The sequence below is a fragment of the Nomascus leucogenys genome, chromosome 15, assembly GCF_006542625.1.
Source record: "Nomascus leucogenys isolate Asia chromosome 15, Asia_NLE_v1, whole genome shotgun sequence".
Lineage (NCBI taxonomy): Eukaryota > Metazoa > Chordata > Mammalia > Primates > Hylobatidae > Nomascus > Nomascus leucogenys.
This window is the reverse complement of record NC_044395.1, coordinates 82,104,295-82,130,139: the sequence shown is the minus strand read 5'-3', so window position 1 is coordinate 82,130,139 and position 25,845 is coordinate 82,104,295. Positions and strand designations below refer to the sequence as shown.

Genomic DNA, 25,845 nt, shown 5'->3' with positions numbered 1-25,845 from the left:
TCATCACTCTTCAGCTTATAAAAAAACCCATGACCTAGCCCAGAAATGTGAATAAACCTAAAGCCCTTCTTCTGGCCTCCGGGTCCTACCTCACTTGTTCCTGCCTTCCTTTTTCATTTCATTACCCTCCTCCTTCTCCTCTGTAATATTCTCTCAAGCCAGAAAAGTATTCTTGCTTCTTTAAACATCCTGAGCTCATCCCTGACTCACAGCTTTGCTTTTGCTGTTCTGTCAACATTCACATGTCTCCCTGGCATCATTCAGAGAACACCTCAGATGCTATCTTAGAGAAGTCTTCTCTCAGCAGCTAATGCAGCCCATGCCCTCAGTCCTCTTACCACCAGGGGTTTTCAGTCACAGCAGCTGTTTTGTTTTGTTTTCCTTTCTTCCTAGCACTTAGAATTTGAAATAATATTCGTTATTTGTATGTTCACATGCTCATTGTCTAATTTCCCTACGAAAGTCACAAGAGGTCAGGGTTTCTGTACTGTTTATTACTTAAGCTGCTTTGCCTAGAGCAGAGGTTCAGAAATTATGACCTGCAGGCTTATTTAGTACAGCATGGGAGCAAACAATGGCTCATATTTTTGTATAGTTGAAAAACAAATTAAAGAAAATATTACATGTTATATAAAAGTATTCAAAATATAAATTACAATGTCCATAAATAAAGTTTTCTTAGAGGACAGCCGCTTATTAGTCTACATATTATCTATGGCTCCTACTGCTTTCAGATGTCAAAGTTAAATAGTTGCAATGAAGACCATAAGGTCTACAGTGCCTAAAATGTTTACTATCTGACCCTTTGCATAGCACAGATTGCTCACCCTGACCTAAAACAGTGTCTAACTTATTACAGGCGACCAATCTACCAATTTATATGGGTCCAAAAAATAAACCACACACACACACACACACACACACACACATAAAAGACAATAAAATGTTGAAATTTCCCAGGACCCAGACACAGGCAATATCTAATCAGAACTACTTTTTCCCATGAAAAGTCAATTAAGTACAAGTTTCTGGCTGGTGTTGAAGGTGTTCCAGGTTCTTTACTCTCCTCCAAAAGCACTGTGATCCTGGAAGGAGCAGAATGCAACATCTGCATTCTCATCAAGTGTTCTAATTGATCCACACACAGAGAAAAGCTAAATGAACAGGACTGAAAATGCTGCAAAAATTAAACACAGATTTCTTAATAAAGCTGAAAATAGCTTAATAAAACTGAAAATAGTCTCCTGGCATCCCAAGGCATATTTATTTCTGTTTAAATAGATGACTTCCCATAGACTATTATCAACTCAGTGGGGATCCTGGGAAAGAAGTACTTTCCTCCTCCTGTGAATTTTAAGCTTTTTCCAATGAAATCCAGCCAGAGACTGTAAAAAGCATCTGCCAATCTGGATAAAAACTATAACCATGGTCAAGTAATGCTAATACCTTCAGTTGCCCACTTCTGGAGTGCTCTAGACAAATACAAAATAGCCTCACAGGAGAGAGAAGATGGAGAGCAGATGATCTTTTTCGTGGGGAAAGGTGATTTCTTGGGAAAAGATGAGGGAAGTATCAGGTAGAAGAGTGACAGGGTCGTTTTCACTGGAAATGTTGTTGCTGCTGCTGCTATTTATTTACTTGAACCTGAGGGGCATGTGAATGTTTTGGCCATTTCCTGATGGCGCCGAATGGTCCAGATGGTATACATCCTGCTACCACTGCAGAAAAGTGGTAATGGGAATTATCATAGACCCTGGGCAGAAATTGGCCTATTGGTGGCTTCTCAGAGCTCTCAGCAAGAGTAGATTATGCCACCTGCTCTAGGGAGGCTGACTAAGGAGGGTGATGGATAAGATTTCAGCGGAAACCCCTGCGGGCTCCTTGAAAGAAAGCACATCAATTCTCAGACCTACTACTTCCAGAAAGAGTAAGAGATCAAAACAGTACCAGAGAGGTGAGCTCACTCTGGAGCTGAGCACCAAAGAAGGGAAGATGAGATCCATTTCACTACTAAGGAGACATCTGAGAAGAGAAGAAATAGATAAGAAGCGAACTGAAAATAACAAATTGATAAAACATGAGCTCAGAGAAACTGACATTGAGATAGAAACATGACAAAGAATAGAAAAGGTTTGCAGAGCTATTGATGGTGCTGAGAACTAGCTTAAGGAAAATAATAAATCCTAATCACAAGAATTAGAGCCAACCACAGTGAGATTTTGAATCAGGTTAATTAATCAATGTAAAGAGTATCATTGAAACAAAAACATTTCATAGAAAAATCAGCTGTTCACCTTAAGTCTTGAAAATCTTTCCATATAGATTAAAAACATAATCAGGGCAGACTTTTTTGGGTAAAATGAGTTCAACAATAATTATAGTGTACAAAATAAAAAATGATGGAAAAAGTAAAAGGTTTGCACGTCAAGTAATGGGCAGGTGACGGCAGCCCTCTCAGCCCTATTTTGCTCTCGTCTTCTCTCCTCTCTCTTTCTCTTTCTCTACTCCCTCCCTCCTTCTCTCCCTCATCCTAAACTTTGTCAAGGCTCATCTGAGAGAGGAGTTACTCTGGAGAGGTTACTATGATTTCCCTTCCCCACCTCTGTCCTCTCATAGATCCTGCTTATACCTCCATTACAATACTTATTATGCTCCATTATAATTGCCTGATTACTGTTGATTCTCTCAGCCCCGTGGGCTCCTTGAGAGAAAGCACATCAATTCTCAGAGCTGCAATCTCAGTGCTTGCACAGTTTATGGCTCAAAGCAAGTATTCAAAGGAAGACAAAGAACATTGAGAGACAAGTAAAGGAGTCAAAGAATGAATGGATGAGGTTACTGAGTATACACAGATCTTGCTGCTGGTAAGAATAAAACAGATCAAAATAACTTAATTCTATCACAACCTGCATACTGGAAAAGGATGAATCCAGAGGCTTTTCTTACCTTGGAGAAAACAGTTCATTTAATCATGAGGTTTTTCAACATCTTTTTCTGAAGCTTATCATAAAGTGACACTGTACACCTTCAACAGAAATTACATGTTTTATAAATTTAAAATATCAAAACTAGATGAAGTACCATAGGTGTGCTCTAGTACCAGCCTTAAGTAATTAAATAGAACTTCATTTGAAATTCCTTGTCAATGACCATATCACCCTGAATGTAGCCTATCTTGTCTTAAATTCCTTTGCATTTCTTTCCATAATACTATCGATATGTCCAGAAACCCTGGCTTCTTCCTTTGCTATTATAGATTTATTCGCAATAACTTTGAAATCTCCTTTGATCCCTTTTCCCACAGAATGCTGCAGATAGGAGGCAATGTAAATGCCTACATAGAAATAAATCCCAAGTATAATTAAAATAATTTTTTTTAAATTAACGACAACATCTAAAGAATGAAAAAAAAATTCTAGACCAAATTGAATAACTTTAAGGAATATATTAAATAAATATCTTTGTATAATATTTGATTTATGGATTCAGTTATTAGGCATAGCTATATTAAGTATATCATTTCATGGACTATATTATATATTAGTATAGAAATATTATCTTTACTATAAAAACATTAAATAATTTTATTCAATTTCTTCCCGTGAATCTTGATCTAAAGGTTTTCCCCAACCCAGAGCCACTTTTCAAGTTCTCTCAAATTTTCCAAATTCATCATCATTCCATCTGTCTAAATTGTTTGAGATAAAGCACTTTTTGAATCTGTATTTGATGCCTTTTCCAGCAAAGTCACACGAATCCAACTGCATAGTATCAGCGCTTCTTCTTTCCACATTTGTCTAATAGGTCTGTATTTGTGATCTTTACAATGTAACCAAACACTGAACTGTGTTATTAAGTGTTTTGTATGGTTATCAGTATTTACATTTGTATTTTTTCAAGATTTACTGAAATATAATTGATAATTTTAAATTCCATATATTTAAAGTATACAACTTGATGATTAGAGATATATATATATATATATAAAATTCAGAATTGTCATCACAATCAAGCTAATTAAATAATGACATTCAATATTTGCAATTGTGAGACTACGCTCCCAGGAATAATAACTAATTATTTGTTGAGAGGGGGTTTTTTGGCCTATTTTTAAAATTTATTCTCCAGATAATTTCAATTAAAATCACAAGCCAGCATAGTTAATGCCATTTTTTCTCCCCAAAATAGTTTCTTGTGTTCAAAATAACAGAACTGGGAGGATACCTGGTATTATGAGAACATTTATAAGGATTTGAATTTAAGGCATTTCCTTTTTGTGAGGGATAGAAAGGAAAAAAGTAGTAACCTTGTATTTAGACATATACAATATTTTCCCTTTTGTGGCAACATTTATTCATTTACATCTATTGTGTATGCACTAAATTTGGCATTAACTGTAGCAAACCAGATGCTTAAACTGATCAGAGCCCATATGAGAGTCTTCATCAGTAGACTGTTTTTACTTAGGCTGAGTTGGTTTTTAAGTATTTGCAAATTTGGTAACAAGACATTCCAATTTTTTTAACTGCCTTTGTGAATTTGCACCATTTTTTTCCACTTCAAATATGTCTCTTTTCTCTTTTCTTTGCATTTCCTGGAGCAATCACAAATGTAGAATATGTAGCTTCCCATATCAGTGTAAGCAAATTCATTTTGATGTGAAGAACAATTTACCACACTGAGTTCCAATGTTATGCAAGTTGTCAGGGAAACTCCAAGGACCAAGTGCCTCCCTTCAAAAAATGTCTAGCTCTTTAATCAGCTTTCTGCAGATATTATGCATATTCCCAACTGAGCCTTTAGTGATGTCACCTTTTCGCAACTGCTGTAATGACCCAGAACTGGCTTTGTTTCTTAAAAATCGTCCTCTTACTTGCAAAATTCTTTGTGTCTACTCCATATCATTATTTTAGTAATTCTTTTGTTTCAATAGCACATCATTCCTGTTTTAAGTGTTCTTTCTCTTTGTCTGTCATTACTCTAAGGAAATAAGTTGACTATTTGATTTACCATTCTTGAAATGTCATCTGTCTTCAATACTTGATGGCTTGGTTCTGGTACCAAATGATCTCATTTGTCTGGATAGTCTCCCTTTTTCGTTCACAAATATCTAGTTAATTCGACATTTTGAGAGACAGCTTTAGTAGTATGGTTAGACTCCGGTGCCCTGGGCTGGGTTTTAATCCTGGTTTCCTACTTACTATCTGTAATTGACCTTGAGCAAGTCAGTGAGCTGGTCTGTGCTTCAGGTTCTTTATCAACATAATGGATGAATGTGAGAATTAAATTTATTAATATTTGTAAACCAATTAAAGCCATACCTGACATATGGTAAGTATTTTTAAAAGTCAGAAATGGCATTCCCTACAGGTCACATCAGGAGACAGCTGTGGAATAACAGAACAAGAACTTCATCTGAAATCAGAAGATGTTGATTCTCATTCTGTCTCAGCTATGTAGTAGTTGTGAGATTGAAGCAACTGACTTTGCCTTCTTGGGCTTTAGCTTTTGCAGAACTGAGCTCTCTTTACATTTCTTAAATTCTGTGAGTCTATAGTATTTTTTTCAAAAGGAGATATTGATCTGTCGCTGAAACCTAGTCCACTTTCACATAAATGTGTGAAAATTCACAATGTACAAACACTCATGACCATTTAAATACTTGGGTTCTAGAGCCAAACCCCTTGACTTTTAAAGGTGGCCTCAACTCCTGTTAGTTGTGTGACCTCAGGTAAATTTCTTAACACCTTTGTTCCTCAGTTTTTCTCAACCATAAAATCAGGATTACAACAATAATGATCAGATTAGGTCGATACGAAAATAAATAAATACAAAGCATGTAGAACAACATATGACATCATAAACTCAATAATGCATAATAACTATAATCGCTATTATCTTCAATCCAATTTGCCATGTAATTAATTACCAGATTGTACCAACCATATATAAGGCACTGTGCTGGGTAATACAAGGTCCAGAAGGTTGATTGAATATGTTTCCTACTCTCAAGGTACATATGATTTATTAAGGCTAAACTCAAGTAGATGTCCAATTAATACGAGACAAAATGTGAAACAAAGAAGTTCAAATTTGAGACTAGTTCAACAACTTTTTAAATAGTCCTTGAGATGGTATAAGCACAGAATAAACTAGATGAATGAAGGGAACCAACAAAGGGTACACTATCGGGACAAAAGGGGCAGCTAGTGAAGCTAAAGAAGATGTACGAGGGAAACAGTCAAGACTGATAACAGTTGCCATTGATTAAGCAATGCCCATGTGACTGACACTGTATTAACAGTGTTTTTTGCCATTTTTATATACTTTATTATTTTTTAATTATACTTTAAGTGCTGGGATACAGGTGCAGAACATGCCAGTTTGTTACATAAGTATACACATGGAATGGTGGTTTGCTGCACTCATCAACTCGTCATCTACATTAGTTATTTCTCCTATTGCTATCCCTCCCCTAGTCCCCCACTCTCCAAGAGGTCTCAATGTGTGATGTTGCCCTCCCTGTTTCCATGTGTTTTCATTGTTCAACTTCCAATTATGAGTGAGAACATGTGGTGTTTGGTTTTCTGGTCTTGTGTTAGTTTGCTGGGAATGATGGTTTCCAGCATTATGCATGTCCCAGCAAAGGACATGAACCCATCCTTTTTTACGACTGCATAGCATTCCATGGTGTATATGTGCCACATTTTCTTTACCCAGTCTATCACTGATGCAAAATTGGGTTGGTTCCAAGTCTTTGCTATTGTGAACAGTGCTGCAGTAAACATACATGTGCATGTGTCTTTATAGTAGAATGATTTATAAACCTTTAAGTATATACCCAGTAATGGCATTGCTGGGTCAAATGGTATTTCTGGTTCTAGATCCTTGAGGAATCGCCACACTGTCTTCCACAATGGTTGAACTAATTTACACTCCCACCAACAGTATAAAAGCATTCTATTTCTCCACATCCTCTCCAGCATCTCTTGTTTGCTGACTTTTTAATGATCGTCACTGTAACTGGCATGAGATAGTATCTCATTGTGGTCTTGATTTGCATTTCTCTAATGACCAGTGATGATGAGTTTTTTTTCATATGTTTGTTGGCTGCATAAATGCCTTCTTTTGAGAAGTGTCTATTGATATCCTTCACCCACTTTTTGATGGGGTTTTTTGTTGTTTGGTTTTTTCCTTGTAAATTTATTTAAGTTCCTTGTAGATTCTGGATATTAGCCCTATGTCAGATGGATAGATTGCAAAAATTTTCTACCATTCTGTAGGCTGCTTGTTCACTATGATGATAGTTTCTTATGCTGTGCAGAAGCTCTTTAGTTTATTTAGATCCCATTTGTCTATTTGGGCTTTTGCTGCCATTGCTTTTGGTGTTTGAGTCATGAAATCTTTGCCCATGCCTATGTCCTGAATGGTATTGCCTAGGTTTCCTTCTAGGATTTTTATGGTTTTAGGTCTTATATTTAAGTCTTTAATCCATCTTGAGTTAATTTTTGTATAAGGTGTAAGGAAGGGGTCCAGTTGCAGTTTTCTGCATGTGGCTAGCCAGTTTTCCCAGTAGCATTTATTAAATAGGGAATCCTTTCCCCATGGCTTATGTCAGGTTTGTCAAAGATCAGATGGTTGTAGATGTGTGGCATTATTTCTGAGGCTTCTGTTCTGTTCCATTGGTCTATATATCTGTTTTGGTATCAGTACCATGCTGTTTTGGTTACTGTAGGCTTTCAGTATAGTTTGAAGCCAGGTAGCATGATGCCTCCAGCTTTGTTCTTTTTGCTTAGGATTGTCTTGTCTATGCGGGCTCATTTTTGGTTCCATATAAAATTTAAAGTAGTTTTTTCTAATTCTGTGAAGAAAGTCAATGGTAGCTTGATGGGGAGAGCATTGAATCTATAAATTACTTTGGGCAGTATGGCCATTTTCACAATATTGATTCTTCCTATCCATGAGCATGGAATATTTTGCATTTGTTTGTGTCCTCTCTTGTTTCTTTGAGCAGTGGTTGGTAGCTCTCCTTGAAGAAGTTCTTCACATCCCTCATAAGTTGTATTCCTAGGTATTTTATTCTCTTGGTAGCAATTGTGAATAGGAGTTGACTCATGATTTTGCTCTGTCTATTATTGGTGTATAGTAATGCTTGTGATTTTTGCACATTGATTTTGTATCCTGAGACTTTGCTGAAGCTGCTTATCAGGTTAAGGAGATTTTGGGCTGAGAGGATGGGGTTTTCTAAATATACAATCATGTCATCTGCAAACAGGACAATTTGACTTCCTCTCTTCCTATTTGAATATGCTTTATTTCTTTCTCTTGCCTCGTTGCCCTGGCCAGAACTTCCAATACTGTGTTGAATAGGAATGTTGAGAGAGGGCATCCTTGTCTTGTGCTAGTTTTCAAAGGGAATGCTTCCAGCTTTTACCCATTCAGTATGATATTGGCTGTGGGTCTGTCATAAATAGCTCTTATTATTTAGAGACACGCTCCATCAATACCTAGTTTATTGAGAGTTTTTAGCATGAAGAGTTGTTGCATTTTGTCAAAGGCCTTTTCTGCATCTATTGAGATAATCATGTGGTTTTTGCCACTGGTTCTGTTTATCTGATGGATTACGTTTTTTGATTTGTGTATGTTGAACTAGGCTTGCATCCCAGGGATGAAGCTGACTTGATCGTGGTGGATAAACTTTTTGATGTGCTGCTGGATTTGGTTTGCCAGTATTTTATAGAGGATTTTTGCATTGATGTTCATCAGGGATATTGGCATGAAATTTTCTTTTTTTGTTGTTGTTGTATCTCTGCCAGGTTTTGGTATCAGGATGATGCTGGCCCCATAAAATGAGTTAGGGAGGAGTTCCTATTTTTCTATTGTTTGGAAAAGTTTCAGAAGGAATGGTACTAGCTACTCTTTGTCCCTCTGGCAGAATTGGGCTGTGAATCTATCTGGTCCTGGGCTTTTTATGGCTGGTAGTCTATTAATTACTGCCTCAATTTCAGAACTTGTTATTGGTCTATTCTGCTTTCTTCTGTGGGCATTTAGTGCTATAAATTTCCCTCTAAACACCGCTTTAGCTGTGTCTCAGAGATTCTGGTACATTGTGTCTTTGTTCTCATTGGTTTCAAAAAACTTATTTATTTCTGCCTTAATTTCATTATATCATTAATGATGATATCCTGTCTTCCCCTTGACCGATTCAGTTATTGATACTTGTGTATGCTTCACAAAGTTCTCCTGCTATATTCTTCAGCTCCATCAGGTCATTTATGTTGTTCTCTAAACTGGTTATTCTAGTTAGCAATTCCTCTAGCCATTTTTCAACGTTCTTAGCTTCCTTGCATTGGGTTAGAACATGCTCCTTTAGCTCAGAAGAGTTCGCTATTACCCACCTTCTGAAGAATACTTCTGTCAATTTATCAAACTCATTCTCTGTCCAGTTTCGTTCCCTTACTGGAGAGGAGCTGTGATGCTTTGGGGGAGAAGAGGCATTCTTGTTTTTGGAATTTTCAGCCTTTTTGCACTGGTTTTTCCTCATCTTCATGGATTTATCTACCTTTGGTCTTTGATGTTGGTGATCTTTGGATGGGGTTTCTGTGTGGATGTCCTTTTGGTTGATGTTGATGCTATTCCTTTCTAGTTGTTAGTTTTCCTTGTAACAGTCAGGCCCCTCTGCTGCAGGTCTGCTAGATTTTGCTGGAGGTCCACTCCAGACCCTCTTTCCCTGGATATCACCAGCAGAGGCTGCAGAATAGCAAAGATTGCTGCCTGTTCCTTCCTCTGGAAGCTTTGTCCCAGAGGGGCACCTGCCATATGCCAGCCAGAGCTTTCCTGTATGAGGTGACTCTCAACCACTCCTCCCAGTCAGGAGGCACAGGGGTCAGGGACCCACTTGAGAAGGCAGTCTGTCCCTTAGCAGGGGTCGAGAACTGTGCTGGGAGAACCACTGCTCTCTTCACAGCCAGCATAAATAAAATAAATATTTTATTTATTTATTTATTTATTTATTTATTTATTTATTTATATATTTATTTATTTATTTATGTATTTATGTATTTTGAGACAGCATCTCGCTCTGTCACCCTGGCTGGAGTGCAGTGGTGCAATCTCGGCTCACTGCAAGCTCCACCTCCTGGATTCACGCCATTCTCCTGCCTCAGCCTCCCGAATAGCTGGGACTACAGGCGCCAGCCACCACGCCTGGCTAATTTTTTGTATTTTTAGTACAGACAGGGTTTCACCATGTTAGCCAGGATGGTCTCGATCTCCTGACCTCGTGATCCACCCATCTCAGCCTCCCAAAGTGTTGGGATTACAGGCGTGAGCCACCGCACCCAGCCAGGAATATTTAAATCTGCTTAAGCTGCACCCACAGATGCCCCTTCCCCCAGGTGCTCTGTCCGAGGGAGATGGGAATTTTATCTATAAGCCTCTGACTGGGGCTGCTTCCTTTCTTTTAGAGATGCTATTCCCAGAGAGGAGGAATCTAGAGAGGCAGTCTGGCTAAGTGGCTTTTCGGAGCTGTGGTAGGCTCCACCCTGTTTGAACTTCCTAGCAGCTTTGTTTATACTGTGAGGGGAAAACTGCCTACTCAAGCCTCAGTAATGGCGGACGCCCCTCCTTCCACCAAACTTAAGCCTACCAGGTTGACTTCAGGCTGCTGTGCTGGCTGTGAGAATTTCAAGCCAGTGGATCTTAGCTTGTTGGGCTCCTTGGGGGTGGAATCCAATAAGCTAGACCACCTGGCTCCCTGGCTTCAGCCCCTTTTCCAGGGGAGTGAATGGTTCTGTCTTGCTGGCATTCCAGGTACCACTGGTGTATGAAAAAAACTGCTTCAGTTAGCTCCCTGTCTGCCCAAACTGCCGCCCAGTTTTGTGGTTGAAACCCAGGGCCCTGGTAGTATAGGCACCCGAGGGAATCTCCTGGTCTGCAAGTTGTAAAGACCATGGGAAAAGCATACTATCTGGGCCACAATGCACCGTTCCTCATGGCACAGTCCCTCATGGCTTCCCTTGGCTAGGGGAGGGAGTTCCCTGACTCCTTACACTTCCCAGGTGAGGCAACACCCCACCCTGCTTTGGCTCACCCTCCGTGGGCTGCACCCACTGTCTAACCGGTCCCAATGAGGTGAGCCAGGTACCTTAGTTGGAAATGCAGAAATACCCACCATCTGCATTGATCTTGCTGGGAGCCACACATTGGAGCTGTTTTTACTGGGCCATCTTGCCCAGGAGTTTTAAATACATTTTCATGGTGGTAGAGCACGTTTCCAAAAATGGTCACATAATAGTGCTCCTCACCCATGTGCCCCTTTGTAATGTGACCTTGTCATTCTCTCTTCAAGAATCAGAATTTACTCCCTCTATTCTTAAATCTGGTCTACCCTATTATTGCCTAATTTGATCAATGGAATATAGTAGAAAAGGTATTAAGCAACTTTCATGGCTGAGCCTTAAGAGGTCTACAGCCTTGGTCTTTGCTTCTTAGAACAGTCCTTCTTAGAACCCAGGTGCCATGCTGTGAGGAGATCAAAATACCACATTCGACAACCAGGTGGAGAAAAATGGAGGCCCCCTAACTACAATCATTAGTAGCAACTGCCAGCCATGTGAATGAGGTGATTCTGGAGCTCTTAGCCATCCTACTGCTGATAAGAAGAACCCCCCCACCCCCCGGCTAATCCACATAATCATGACAAATAATCGCTGGTCATTTTAACTCACTAAGGTTTGGGTAGTTTGTTTTACAGCAATAGACAACCAAAACAATCTTACTTAATTTTGACAACAATCCCATGAAGGTACACATTTACCTTTATTGCACAGATAAACAACTAGAGATCAGAGAGGTTAAGCAACTTATCAAATGTCACACTGCTCCTGTGTGGCAGAGTTGGGATGAATGTCAGTCAGCTATGAAATCTGAATGACTTGAGTAATTTGTAAGACCAGTAACCAAAACAAATCTGTAAAGAGAAGGAGTAATTTAGAGAAAAATCAGACAACTTGTTGATGCTATTTTTTATAACACCAGAATTGTAAACAAAGCAGGGTAAACTGATAAAGGCTAAGATGAAATTTATCCCACAAATGCAGTACAGACATTTTCTCAGGAAACAGAGGCAGCCTGCCAACCAACTGTTTTACTGACTTGAGAGCTTTAGTCTTCTTTAGAGAGGAGTAATTTTGTAAGATAGGTTCATAGACTGAAGTCAGACAAGAGCATTTTGCAATAGATTAGCTCTTCCAGTTCCCCACTCCTAAGCCATTAGGAGTAAGCCCTTCCTTCCTTTCCTTCCTTCTCTCCTTCCTTCCTCTTTCCTTCCCTTTTTTCCTTCTCCCTTCCTTATTTCCTTCTTTCCTTCCTTTCTTCCTTCCTTCCCTTTCTTTCCTTCCTTCCTTCCTTCCCTTCTTTCTTTCCTTCCTTCTTTCCTTCCCTTATTTCTTTCCTTCCTTCCTTCTTTTCTTTTCTTTAGAGTGAGCATGAACCTAACAGCCTGTCCCTATCCTAAGTTCTGATGCTATAGTGATGAATGACTGTCACTCCTATTGCCAAGGGATGCATTGTACAGTAAGGTTAATGAGGGATGGTGGGGATAAGGCATGTAATGGCAATCAGAGAAATAAATACTAGATAGTGTATATAGAGAGCTGTGGCGGGGGACACTGAGAGTTACCCCCTCAATCTCAGCAATAAATGGGAAGGGGGTAAAAAGATAAGACTCCCCAAAAAAGGTGATGATTAGTTGAGTCCTGAAGCATGAGGAGAAATTCATCTAATGAAGAGGAAAGGAACAAAGACTGTATACAAAGGCCTGATCTAGAGAGAATAGATGGTCCTTTAACAGTAAACTCTGTCGTACTCTTATTGGAATGCCACATTGCATTGATATTGGAATGAGGGTGGGGGGACAGACATGGTGAACCTGAGGAAGGGAAGATGAGGCCAGAACATTAGATGGTTTTCATGCTATGCTCCATTGCCTTTCTTTTACAGACAAAACGAAGCCTTTGAATAAAGGTTTTATGTAAGAAAGGGACATGATCTCTTTGCCTTTCAGAAAGATCATGCTGGATGCATTGTGAAAATAGATTGAACAGGGCTAAACTACAGGCAAGACATCAGTTAGGAAGATATACTTGCAGTAAGAGAAATTGGGAAGTTACCAATGATAAGAAAAGCTAATGAGGAAGAAGGTGTTGGTGAAAAAAATGAGGGGTTGCCAGATTCAAGAAATAAAAAGGAGCTAGAATAAGGAGACTTGATGAATCAGCAGATATGATTTGCTCTTCTATTTGAAAGTTGGCCACAAACCAAAAATCTATAATGAATTAATAAAATTCACTCAGTTCTATTAAGAATTATCTTTTAGAATGGTATATTCTGTGTAATAATGAATATAATAATTTCTAAAATACACTAAGCACTTATAGGCACAACAACATAGGTTTTATGTGAATTTTCTCAATCTTTCCAACAACCCTGTAAGGCAGGTACAGTTATCACACTTTACAGATAAAAAAGTGTAGCAATATCAACAATAACATTCATATTTTGGTTGTTTCAACAAACATGTATTCCATGTATTATGTACCAGCCACTATGTTACAGACTACAAAGGACAAGGGAAGAAAACACATGGGGCTTACCCTAGAGATGTTCGTATCTAAGTGAGAACATCTAACAGTGGAAATGAAAAATTTTACTATGGTGCACTAGGTGTCACTGCAGCAGTCTGGTCCAAGAATTGTAATGGGATTCTGAAAATGACCATCTTCAGCAGACAGGGAAATTTTAACTGAGTGTATCATAAACCCCCATTGCTAAATAGAAGCCAACAACTGGGCCACTGTCTGTTGTTAAGCTGATTGTGCCATAAATAAATCCTTGTCATCATAAAAAAGAGTGGTATGAGTGGATAATATGGGTTAAAGTAATATCAGTTAGTGTGGCATTAGAGGTGCAGGGGGCCATCTGGCTAAAATCCGCCCCTTGCTCCACTTGAAAAAAATATGCCTTTGGTGCAGGTCTAGATCAGCCCAGAGGTGGGCACCATTTGGGCTAGTGGCAGCCCTGGACAGTGACATGTCTAATGGCCAGTAAAGTGACTATCAGGGTCATTTTATACATAGACTCTTCCCTGTTTGCCTTATTCTTCAAGAAAGACTTCTAGATATGGTTGCAGGTAGTCAGTTTCTTTCAGACTAAATCCTCTCAAACTAGCTTTCAGTTGTCCAAATCCTGGCCCTGACTTTATGCCCAATTAGGAAAGGTTAGACCAAGGTAATATGATTAGGGCAGAGCCTGTTGGAAACTGTAAGAAACTTTCTATGGTCTAAGTGTCTTTAACTTGGGACCTATTAACCAGGCAGAGATCCAAAGGTAACAGGCAAGACACACATTTCCACAATGTAGAATTCATTATTTTTCTCTGTCTCATTTCTATCTACAGGCCTTTCCTACTGATAAAAGTACTGTAAGTTTTTACAATCATTGTGTTTTTAATTTCCTAATTAAGTAACAATTTCCAAGCACCAATAAAGTTATTTTAGTTTGTTTGTCTCCCAACTATAACTTTAAAAAACACTATAAATAAAATAGGATAAAATGACAGTAAACATTTAGCTCCGTGCTTTTTGCTTTCTTTTGTTTTGTTTTATATACACATTCTTTCTTTGAAAGAAAGATTGAAAGTAAACTGTAAAAGACTGTGAAACACTCAGCAAAGAGTTTACAATCGATAGTTCTCTGTTTCGCAAAATGCTGTGGGCCTAGTGCCTGTTAACTGGTGTTTTGACCTCTACACTCTTGAGCCTAGCTCCAAGAATTCAAGAATCCCCTTTCCAGAAGAGCTGCAGTGCCCAAAAATGTTCATGTGTGAAAAAGAACACTGGAGAAAATTCCTAACATAAAGGTCATAAATAAGACCATAGGAAAGATGGGCTATTTAGGAAGGAGTGGAAGCATTCTATGCCAGCTCTGCTGTATGTTGTCCTATTTATTAGAAAAGTTACAATGTATATTTTTAAGGCAAAGTTTATTGCACTAATTAACTATTAACGACCTCTAGAGAGAAGCCAGGCTTCTCTGCAGGCTGGTTTGCTGAATTTTAATGGCCAAGATAAAGAGAAAATCAGTGTGCCAAGTTCTGGGAAAGCCCCATGACTCCACAAACAGCTCTGATTTATTCAGTATATAATATCATAGAGAAGGGAGAATTGTGGATTAAAATAGATAAGAATGTCCTCAATTCATTTAGGTTTGGCTAATTTAAACAAGCAATTTTTATGGCATTTCGATTTAATGGGAAAAAAATCAGTTTTGGTTCATGCAGGCCCCCCACCCTGCCCTGCTTGTGAATTAAAGCATACGCTGGTTTATTCTGGAGTCTGCAGTAGCTAAGCTGGCTAGGGTTTTTAAAGCAGAGAGAGTGGAGGTAACAAGTAGGACAGGATGGACTTTGAGGGATAGCTTAGCCTCCAAGGCACAGAACCATTAATTGACATTTCGAATGTGGTCTATGATGTTTTGAATGATGCCCAATGTGGTATCCTGGCCTCCAAGGTCTGCGGTGTGGATACTTTTGTTGTCCAAAGATGCCAAGACTGCAGTATGAATGTGGGTGGCATAGGAGTGGAGTTTGAGGTAATCCAGCATGATGCAAATTGCCAGCAGCATGGCAGTAGGGTTTACCAGATTTGTATTGACTAAATTGTCAGATTGCCTTGAAGCTGTCTCAAACACTGCATACATATAGACATAGTTGGCTCTAGGCACAAGGCCTGCCCCACCAATCAAACCTGTGAAGACACTGTTGATAATATTGCCATAAAGACTGAGCATTACCATGACATCAAAATGTTGGGGCTGGGATACTCACTGCATTGTGGCATTCTCCACAATCATGTCTTCTAAGGTGAGCTGAGGATAGTGGGATGCCACTTCCCCACAGCACTGGAGGAAGAGACCATCTCCCAGTTTCACGATGTTGACCTTGTGCACAGCCATCACTTTTTTGCATCCCATCTTCTGGGCCAGCTGGAAGGCATATTCAGCAATGCGCAAAGACTTGGCCTTAGTCATGATCTTTAGGCTCTCTGTCACTCCTTTCACACTCTCATGCTCCAGATTGCTATACTCACCCTCTGTGTTTTCCCAAACAACTAGGATGTCTACGTCCTTGTGCCAGGTCTCCACATTTGGCAAATTTTTCAAATGAATGACGTTGGCACAGAGATCTAGAGTGATGTGCAACATGTTGTTGAAAGATTTGTATGATGGTGGCAGGGTGTCGTCAGTTTTAATACTACTCTTCAAAGCCACATGGTTCCAACGAACTGCCATGATGGCATTGTGAATTTCCTCTTCGTGTGAGGCAGAGGTAGAGGTCACTGACACTCCCTCAAAGTCCACAGGCACACACACGTCTGAACATAATCTTGACAGGCAGCATAAGTTCAGTCCCAGTGCCATCTCCAGGAATCATAGTCACTGTGTGCTGCCCACCACACTTTGCTGATGGAGGAATTGTGTGAGAAAAAGAGAAGCTTCTCAGGGGGATCTCACAGCCAAGTAAAATATCCCAGGAGTAGCCAAGAATGGTAGGTTGGAAAATTGCCTTCACAGAGCCACCGGCTACTGTCAGCATCTTCAATACCACAATCATGAAGTTGAGATCTATTCAATTGTGTGAAAAGCTGTCCTCTTTCTCTTGCTTTGAACTAGCTTCCTTGGGTGGAATTCTGGACCCACGATTCTTGCTTGGGTCACAATTCTCTCTGCTTCCTTATGTTCTAGTTCATAGACATTCTACTTTGTGAGAGAGATAGCTAGACAGATGATGGAATGTGTTATATAGTAGAAAATGCAATTATTTTGGATCTAGAAAATAATTCACTAGACAAATTCAGTGTGTGAAACTCGGTATCATAAGCTTTTAAAAACACAGACTTTATTTTTAGAGCAGTTTTAGGGTCACAGAAAAATTGAGTGGAGGGTATAAACATATCCTGTTTTCTCTTGATCCAAAATAAGCACAACCTCTTCTACTACCAAAATCCCACACGAGAGTGCACAATTTGTTCTCTCTTATTTTTTAATTTTTTAAAAAATATTTATTTTTAATTTTTGTGGGTACAATAGTGTGTGTATGTATTTATAGATTGCTATGAGATACTTCGATACAGGCATGCAATGCATAATAATCACATCAGGGTAAATGGGATATCCATCATCTCAAACATTTATCTTTTATATATAATCCAACTATACTCATTTAGTTATTTAAAAATGTACACAAATTACTATTGACTATAGTCACTCTGCTGTGCTAGTGAATACTAGGTCTTATTCTTTCTAATTTTTGTACCCATTAACCATCCCCACCTCCCCCACACTCCCCCACTATACTTCCCAGCTTCTTTAACCATCCTCTACTTTCTATCTCCATGAGTCCAATTATTTCAATTGTTAGCTCCCACAAATAAGTAAGAACATACACAATTTGTCTTTCTGTGCCTGGCTTATTTCAGTTAACATAACGACCTCCAGCTTTATCCATGTTGTTGCAAATGATAGGATCTCATTCTTTTTTATGGCTGAATAGTACTCCATTGTGTATAAGTACCTCATTTTCTTTGTCTATTCATTTCTTTATGTACACTTACATTGCTTCAGTATCTTGGCTATTGTGACTAGTGCTGCAACAAACATGAGAGTACACATATATTTTCTGTGCACTGATTTCTTTTCTTTCAGGTATATACCCAGCAGTGGGATTGCTAGATCCTATGGCTCTATTTTTAGTTTTCTGAGGAACTTCCAAACTGTTCCCCACAGTGGTCGTACTAATTTACATTCCCACCAACAGTGTTGGGGGTTCCCTTTTCTCCACACCCTTGCTGGCATCTTATTGCTGATCTCTTGCATATAAGCCTTTTTTTTTTTTTTTTTTTTTTTTTGAGACAGAGTCTCACTGTGTTGCCCCTGCTGGAGCGCAGTGGTGTGATCTCAGCTCACTACAACCTCCACCTCTCAAGCTCAAGCGATTCCCGTGCCTCAGCCTAAACGCTGTTTCTATTAAAAACACAAAAATTAGCCAGGTGTGGTGGTATATAAGTCATTTTAACTGGCCTGAGATTATATCTTATTGTAGTTTTGATTTGCATTTCTCTGATGATCAATGACGTTGAACACCTTTTCATATGCTTGCTTGCCATGTGTATGCCTTCCTTTGAGAAATGTCTATTCAGATCTTTTGCTCATTTTTAATTAGATTGTTAGATTTTTTTTCCTATAGTTGTTTGAGCTCCTTATATATTCTGGTTATTAATCCCTTGTCAGATGGATAGCTGGCAAAATATTTTCTCCCATCTGTAGGTTGTCTTTCACTTTGCGGACTATTTCCTTTGCTGTGAAGAAGCTTTTAAACTTAATGTGATCCCATTTGCCCACTTTTGCTTTTGTTGTCTATGCTTGTCAGTTATTACACAAGAAGAATTTTTGCCCAGGCAAATGTCCAGGAGACTTCCTCCACTGTTTTCGTGTAGTAGTTTCATAGTTTGAGGTCTTAAAGTCTAATCCATTTTTATTTATTTTTGTATACGATGAGAGATAGGCATCTCCTAGATGTAGCACCTTAATGGTCTTAGATAAGATCCGGAAGAATTATCTGGATTACCATGCAGAGACTCTTCTTCTCTTTCCTTACTTTCTCCCAAACAAATGGAGTCTCTCTCTCTGTCTGGATCTGGGGGTGGAGTGACACAAGTACCCCTGTGGCTACCACCACTGGAACCGTGCTGGGTCAGTCTTTAAGCCATCAAAGCACTGGGTCTTGTCCAAGTTCTGCTGTAACCACTACCTGGCTACCCCCTAAGTTCACTCAAGGCCCTGGGTCTACAATTTGTGGATAGTGAAGGCAGCCAGGCTTGCATCCTTCTCTTCAGGGAAGCAAGTTCCTCCAGGCCCTGGTTGGGTACAGAGGTGCCATCCAGGAGCCAGGGACTGGACTCAAAAACCTTACAAGTCTACCTGGTATTCTATTGTATTGCAGCTGAACTGGCACTCAAATCATAAGACACAGTCCCTCCCACCCTTCTCTCCCATTTCCACAGGCAGAGGAGCCTCACCTCATAGGCACTATCACCATAAGCCTCTTTAGTCAGCAGGTGATGGATCTTTCCAAGACTGGATCCTTACCTTCATGACAGCAGGTTCCCTTCTGGCTCAGGGGGTGTCTAGAAATGATGTTCAGGATCTGGGGCATGGCAGGGAGGCCTTATGACTCTGACTGTGACTGGTGCCTATCCTACTGTGACTGAGCTGGTATCCAAGATGGAAGACAAAGTCCTCCCCACTCTTCCCTCTCCTCAAGCAGAAGAAAGGGGTCTCCTTGGGAACTGTGAGCTGTGCAGCCTGGGGTTGGAGGAGCGGTCATGCAAGCACTCCCTTAGCTGGCCTGGCTGGTGTCTCAACAGGTTGCATGTTCTCCAGGTCCACTGGCTCTGAGTCCAGTTCAGGACTAGGACACACCTAGGAGTTGTAATCCTTGTGGCCTAGACTGTTTAGAGCCTAGGCTTTGGAACCTTAAATAATGTTTATTATTAACTTAAATTGTTATTTATTAAACTTAAAATTGTTACTTAATTGGAACTTAAATTGTTAATTTAAGTTTATTAAACTTAAATAAACATTATTTAAGGCCCTATAGCATTTTAACCTACTTCGCTGAGGCTTACAGTAACTCAAGTTCTGACTGCTGGGATGGGATGGGTGACTCTCCTCTGGCTAGGGCTGGTTTAAATACTCCCTCCATGGGCTGCTGTTACTAAAGTTAGTCCAGTTTTGTTTTCTGCTGCGGCAAGGCAGAATTGAGTTCAATGCAATATCTCAGAATCACTGTGCTCTCCCCCTCCCACAAATGCACAGATTCTCTCTTCATGTCACATGGCTCCTGCTGAGTGATGGGGGAAAAGGTGGCATCAGTGATTCAACACTGTCTTTCCTACACTCTTCAATACCTCTTTCAGTGGTATGAAGTTAAAATCAGGTACTGTGAATGCTCACCTGATTTTTGGTTCTTATGAAAGTGTATTTTTGCACCGATAATTGTTAAATGTTAAATTGTTGACCATGTAGGTGAAACGATTGGTACAGCCTTCTATTTGGCCACCTTGCTCTGCAATTCTCCATTTATTATAACCAATGAACCAACATTGATGCATCAGTATCAACCAAAGTCCATAGTTTACATTAGGTTTCACTCTTGGTATTATACATTGTACAGGTTTGGACCAATGTATAATGATAGGTATCCACCACTGAAGTATCATTACGGAGTAGTTTCACTGCCTTAAAAATCCTCTGTTTGAGTACCTTTTATCTCTCCCTTCCCCCAACCTCTGGAATCCCCTGAAGATTTTACTGTCTTCATAGTTTTGCCTTTTTTATCACATCATATAATTGAATTCACATGTGACATTTGCAGATCAGCTTCTGTCACCTAGTATTGTGAATTTACGTTTCCTCCATTTCTTTTCATGGCTTGATAGTTTATTTCTTTTTGGCATAGAACAATATTCCATTGTCTAGAAGTAACAAAGTTTATCCTTTCAACTCCTGGAAGACATTTTTATTGCTTCCAAGTTTGGGTGGTTATGAATAAAGCTGCTCTAAACAATCTGTTTGCAGGTTTTGGTGAGGACAGAGTTTACAACTCATTTGGATAAATACCAAGAAGCACAGTTGCTGTATCGCATCGTAAGAACATGCTTAGCTTTGTGAGAAACTGCTTTTTTCCGAAGTGACCGCAGAGTTCCTGGTGCTTCATAACCTTGTGAGGAGTTGGTGCTGTCAGTGTGTCAAATTTTGGCCATTCCAATAGGTGTGTAGTGTATGTCATTGCTGTTTTAGTTTGTAGTTCCCCAATAACATAAAATGTTGAGCATCTTCTCATATGTTTATTAGCTACCTAGTGAGGTGTCTGTTAGGTCTTTGCCCATTTTTTCATCAGGTTGTTCATTTGCTTATTGTTCAGTTTAAAGAGTTCTCTGTATATTTTGGACAACAGTCCTTTATCAGATGTGTCTTTTGCAACTATTTCCTCCCACTCTATGACTTGCCTTCTCACTTTCTTGACAGTGTCTTTTCTAGAACAAACGTTTATAATTTTAATGAATTTCATATTATTATTTCTTTCATGACCTGTTCCCTTGATTGTATCTAAAAAATAATTGCCATACTATAGGTCACCGAGAATTTCTCCTGTTATCTTCTAGGAGTTCGAGTTTTTCATTTTCATTACCATTTATGATCCATTTTGATTTATTTTTACTAGAGTTTTAAGATCTGTGTGTACATTTATCAATGTATTTTGGCATGTGGATGTCGTTTTTCTAGCACCATTTGTTGAGATGACAATTTTCCTCCATGATATTGTGTTTGCTCCTTTGTCTAAGATCAGTTGATTATATTACTGTAGATCTCTTTCTGGCTCTCTAGTCTCTTGCATTGACTTGTTTGTCTATTCTTTCACCAGTACTACACTGTTTTGATTACTGTAGCTTTATAGTAAGTCTTCACATCTGGTAGTGTCAATTCTTCAACTTTGTTCTCCTTTAGTACTCCGTTGGCTATTCTGAGTCTTTTGTCTGTCCATATAAACTTTGGAATCAGTTTTTCAATATCCACAAAGTAACTCCCTATGATTTTTATTGGGATTGCATAAAATCTTCAATCAAATTGGGTAGAACTGATATCCTAACAATATTGAGTCTTCCTACCCATAAACATGGATTACCTATTTATTTAGTTCTTTGATTTTTTTAAACTGAGTTTTATAGTTTTCCTCTTACAGATCTTGTCCATGTTTTGTTAGATTTAAATCTAAGTATATCATTTTGGGGTTGTTAATATAACTGGCATTGTTTTGAATTTTAAATTTCACTTGTTCATTGCCAGTATACAGAAAAAACTATCGACTTTTGTACCTTATATTCTGCAACTATGCTATAGTCACTTGCTAGTTTCAGAAGGGATTTTTAAATTGATTTTTTAAAAAAATTCTACTTAGATAATCATGGTATGTAAAAGCAAATGCAGTTTTATTTCTTTCTTTCCAGTAAGTACACCTTTTATTTTATTTTCTTAATACATTAGCTATGATTTAGAATACTATGTTAAGAAAAAAACAGTGGTGAGAGGGGATATACTTGCCTTCTTCCTAATTTGGCAGCCAATCTTCTACTTTCTCATTATTGTGTGACATTGTTGTAGGGTTCTTGTGTATGTTCTTTATCAAGTTGAGGAAGTTCGCTTCTATTATTCCTAGTTTACTGACGGTTTTTATCAATGATAGGTGTTGGATATTGTCAAATGCTTTTTCTTTTTTTTTTTTTATTATACCTTAAGTTTTAGGGTACATGTGCACAATGTGCAGGTTAGTTACGTATGCACACATGTGTCATGGTGGTGTGCTGCACCCAGCAACTCGTCATTTAACATTACGTATATCTCCTAATGCTATCCCTCCCCCTTGCCGTCACGCCACAACAGGCCCCAGTGTGTGATGTTCCTCTTCCTGTGTCCATGTGTTCCCATTGTTCAATTCCCACCTATGAGTGAGAACATGCGGTGTTTGGTTTTTTGTCCTTGAGATAGTTTGCTGAGTATGATGGTTTCCAGCTTCATCCATGTCCCTACAAAGGACAAGAACTCATCCTTTGTTATGACTGCATAGTATTCCATGGTGTATATGTGCCACATTTTCTTAATCCAGTCTATCGTTGTTGGACATTTGGGTTGGTTCTAAGTCTTTGCTATTGTGAATAGTGCTGCAATAAACATACATGTGCATGTGTCTTTATAGCAGCAAGATTTATAATCCTTTGGGTATATACCAAGTAATGGGATGGCTGGGTCAAACGGTATTTCTAGTTCTAGATCCCTGAGGAATCGCCACACTGACTTCCACAATGGTTGAACTAGTTTACAGTCCCACCAACAGTGTAAAAGTGTTCCTATTTCTCCACATCCTCTCCAGCACCTGTTGTTTCCTGACTTTTTAATGATTGCCATTCAAGCTGGTATGAGATGGTATCTCATTGTGGTTTTGATTTGCATTTGTCTGATGGCCAGTGATGATGAGCATTTTTTCATATGTCTTTTGGCTGCAAAAATGTCTTCTTTTGAGAAGCGTCTGTTCATATCCTTCACCCACTTTTTGATGGGGTTGTTTGGTTTTTTTTCTTGTAGATTTGTTTGAGTTCATTGTAGATTCTGGATATTAGCCCTTTGTCAGATGAGTAGATTGCAATAATTTTCTCCCATTCTGTAGGTTGCCTGTTCACTCTGATGGTAGTTTCTTTTGCTGTGCAGAAGCTCTGTAGTTTAATTAGATCCCATTTGTCAATTTTGGCTTTTGTTGCCATTGCTTTTGGTGTTTTAGACATGAAGTCCTTGCCCATGCCTATGTCCTGAATGGTAATGCCTAGGTTTTCTTCTAGGGTTTTAATGGTTTTAGGTCTAACATTTAAGTCTTTAATCCATCTTGAATTAATTTTTGTATGAGGTGTAAGGAAGGGATCCAGTTTCAGCTTTCTACATATGGCTAGCCAGTTTTCCCAGCACCATTTATTAAATAGGGAATCCTTTCCCCATTTCTTGTTTTTCTCAGGTTTGTCAAAGATCAGATGGTTGCAGATATGTGGCATTATTTCTGAGGGCTCTGTTCTGTTCCATTGGTCTGTATCTCTGTTTCGGTACCAGTACCATGCTGTTTTGGTTACTGTAGCCTTGTAGTATAGTTTGAAGTCAGGTAGTGTGATGCCTCCAGCTTTGTTCTTTTGGCTTAGGATTGACTTGGCGATGCGGGCTCTTTTTTTGGTTTCATATGAACTTTAAAGTAGTTTTTTCCAATTCTGTGAAGAAAGTCATTGGTAGCTTGATGGGGATGGCACTGAATCTATAAATTACCTTGGGCAGTATGGCCATTTTCACAATATTGATTCTTCCAACCCATGAGCATGAACTGTTCTTCCATTTGTTTGTATCCTCTTTTATTTCACTGAGCAGTAGTTTGCAGTTCTCCTTGAAGATGTCCTTCACATCCCTTGTAAGTTGGATTCCTAGGTATTTTATTCTCTTTGAAGCAATTGTGAATGGGAGTTCACTCATGATTTGGCTCTCTGTTTGTCTGTTATTGGTGTATAAGAATGCTTGTGATTTTTGCACACTGATTTTGTATCCTGAGACTTTGCTGAAGTTGCCTATCAGCTTAAGGAGATTTTGGGCTGAGACTATGGGGTTCCCTAGGTATACAATCATGTCATCTGCAAACAGGGACAATTTGACTTCCTCTTTTCCTAATTGAATACCCTTTATTTCCTTCTTCTGCCTGATTGCCCTGGCCAGAACTTCCAACACTATGTTGAATAGGAGCGGTGAGAGAGGGCATCCCTGTCTTGTGCCAGTTTTCAAAGGGAATGCTTCTAGTTTTTGCCCATGCAGTATGATATTGGCTGTGGGTTTGTCATAGACAGCTGTTATTATTTTGAGATACATCCCATCAATACCTAATTTATTGAGAGTTTTTAGCATGAAGGGCTGTTGAATTTTGTCAAAGGCCTTTTCTGAATCTATTGAGATAATCATGTGGTTTTTGTCTTTGGTTCTGTTTATATGCTGGATTACGTTTATTGATTTGCATATGTTGAACCAGCCTTGCATCCCGGGGATGAAGCCCACTTGATCATGGTGGATAAGCTTCTTGATGTGCTGCTGGATTCAGTTTGCCAATATTTTATTGGGGATTTTTGCATTGATGTTCATCAGGGATATTGGTCTAAAATTCTCCTTTTTTGTTGTATCTCTGCCAGGCTTTGATATCAGGATGATGCTGGCCTCATAAAATGAGTTAGGGAGGATTCCCTCTTTTTCTATTGGTTGGAATAGTTTCAGAAGGAATGGTACCAGCTCCTCCTTGTATCTCTGGTAGAATTCAGCTGTGAATCCATCTGGTCCTGGACTTTTCTTTGGCTGGTAAGCTATTAATTATTGCCTCAATTTCAGAGCCTGTTATTGGTCTGTTCAGAGATTCAACTTCTTCCTGGTTTAGTCTTAGGAGGGTGTATGTGTCGAGGAATTTATCCATTTCTTCTAGATTTTCTAGTTTATTTGCATAGAGGTGTTTATAGTATTCTCTGATGGTAGTTTGTATTTCTGTGGGATCGGTGGTGATATCTCCTTTATCTTTTTTTTTTTTTTTTTTTTGAGACGGAGTCTCGCTCTGTCACCCAGGCTGGAGTGCAGTGGTGCAATCTCGGCTCACTGCAAGCTCTGCCTCCCAGGTTCACGCCCTTCTCCTGCCTCAGCCTCTCCGAGTAGCTGGGACTACAGGCGCCCGCCACCATGCCCGGCTAATTTTTTGTATTTTTAGTAGAGACAGGGTTTCACTGTGGTCTTGATCTCCTGACCTCGTGATCTGCCCACCTCGGCGTCCCAAAGTGCTGGGATTACAAGCGTGAGCCACCGCGCCTGGCCCTCCTTTATCATTTTTTATTGCATCTATTTGATTCTCTCTTTTCTTCTTTGTTAGTCTTGCTAGCGATCTATCAATTTTGTTGATCTTTTCAAAAAAACACCTCCTGGGTTCATTGATTTTTTGAAGGGTTTTTTGTGTCTCTAGTTCCTTCAGTTCTGCTCTGATCTTAGTTATTTCTTGCCTTCTGCTAGCTTTCGAATGTGTTTGCTCTTGCTTCTCTAGTTCTTTTCATTGTGATGTTAGGGTGTCAATTTTAGATCTTTCCTGCTTTCTCTTGTGGGCATTTAGTGCTATAAATT

General features: G+C 39.2%; 1 protein-coding gene and 1 pseudogene across 2 annotated transcripts in view; both read right to left on the bottom strand.

Moving 5' to 3' along the window:
* The window catches only part of NELL1 (neural EGFL like 1), a 915,720-nt gene that overhangs the window by 285,966 nt on the left and 603,909 nt on the right, over positions 1-25,845 (bottom strand). The window lies entirely within an intron of this gene.
* Positions 15,502-16,672, bottom strand: LOC115838607 (annotated as a pseudogene).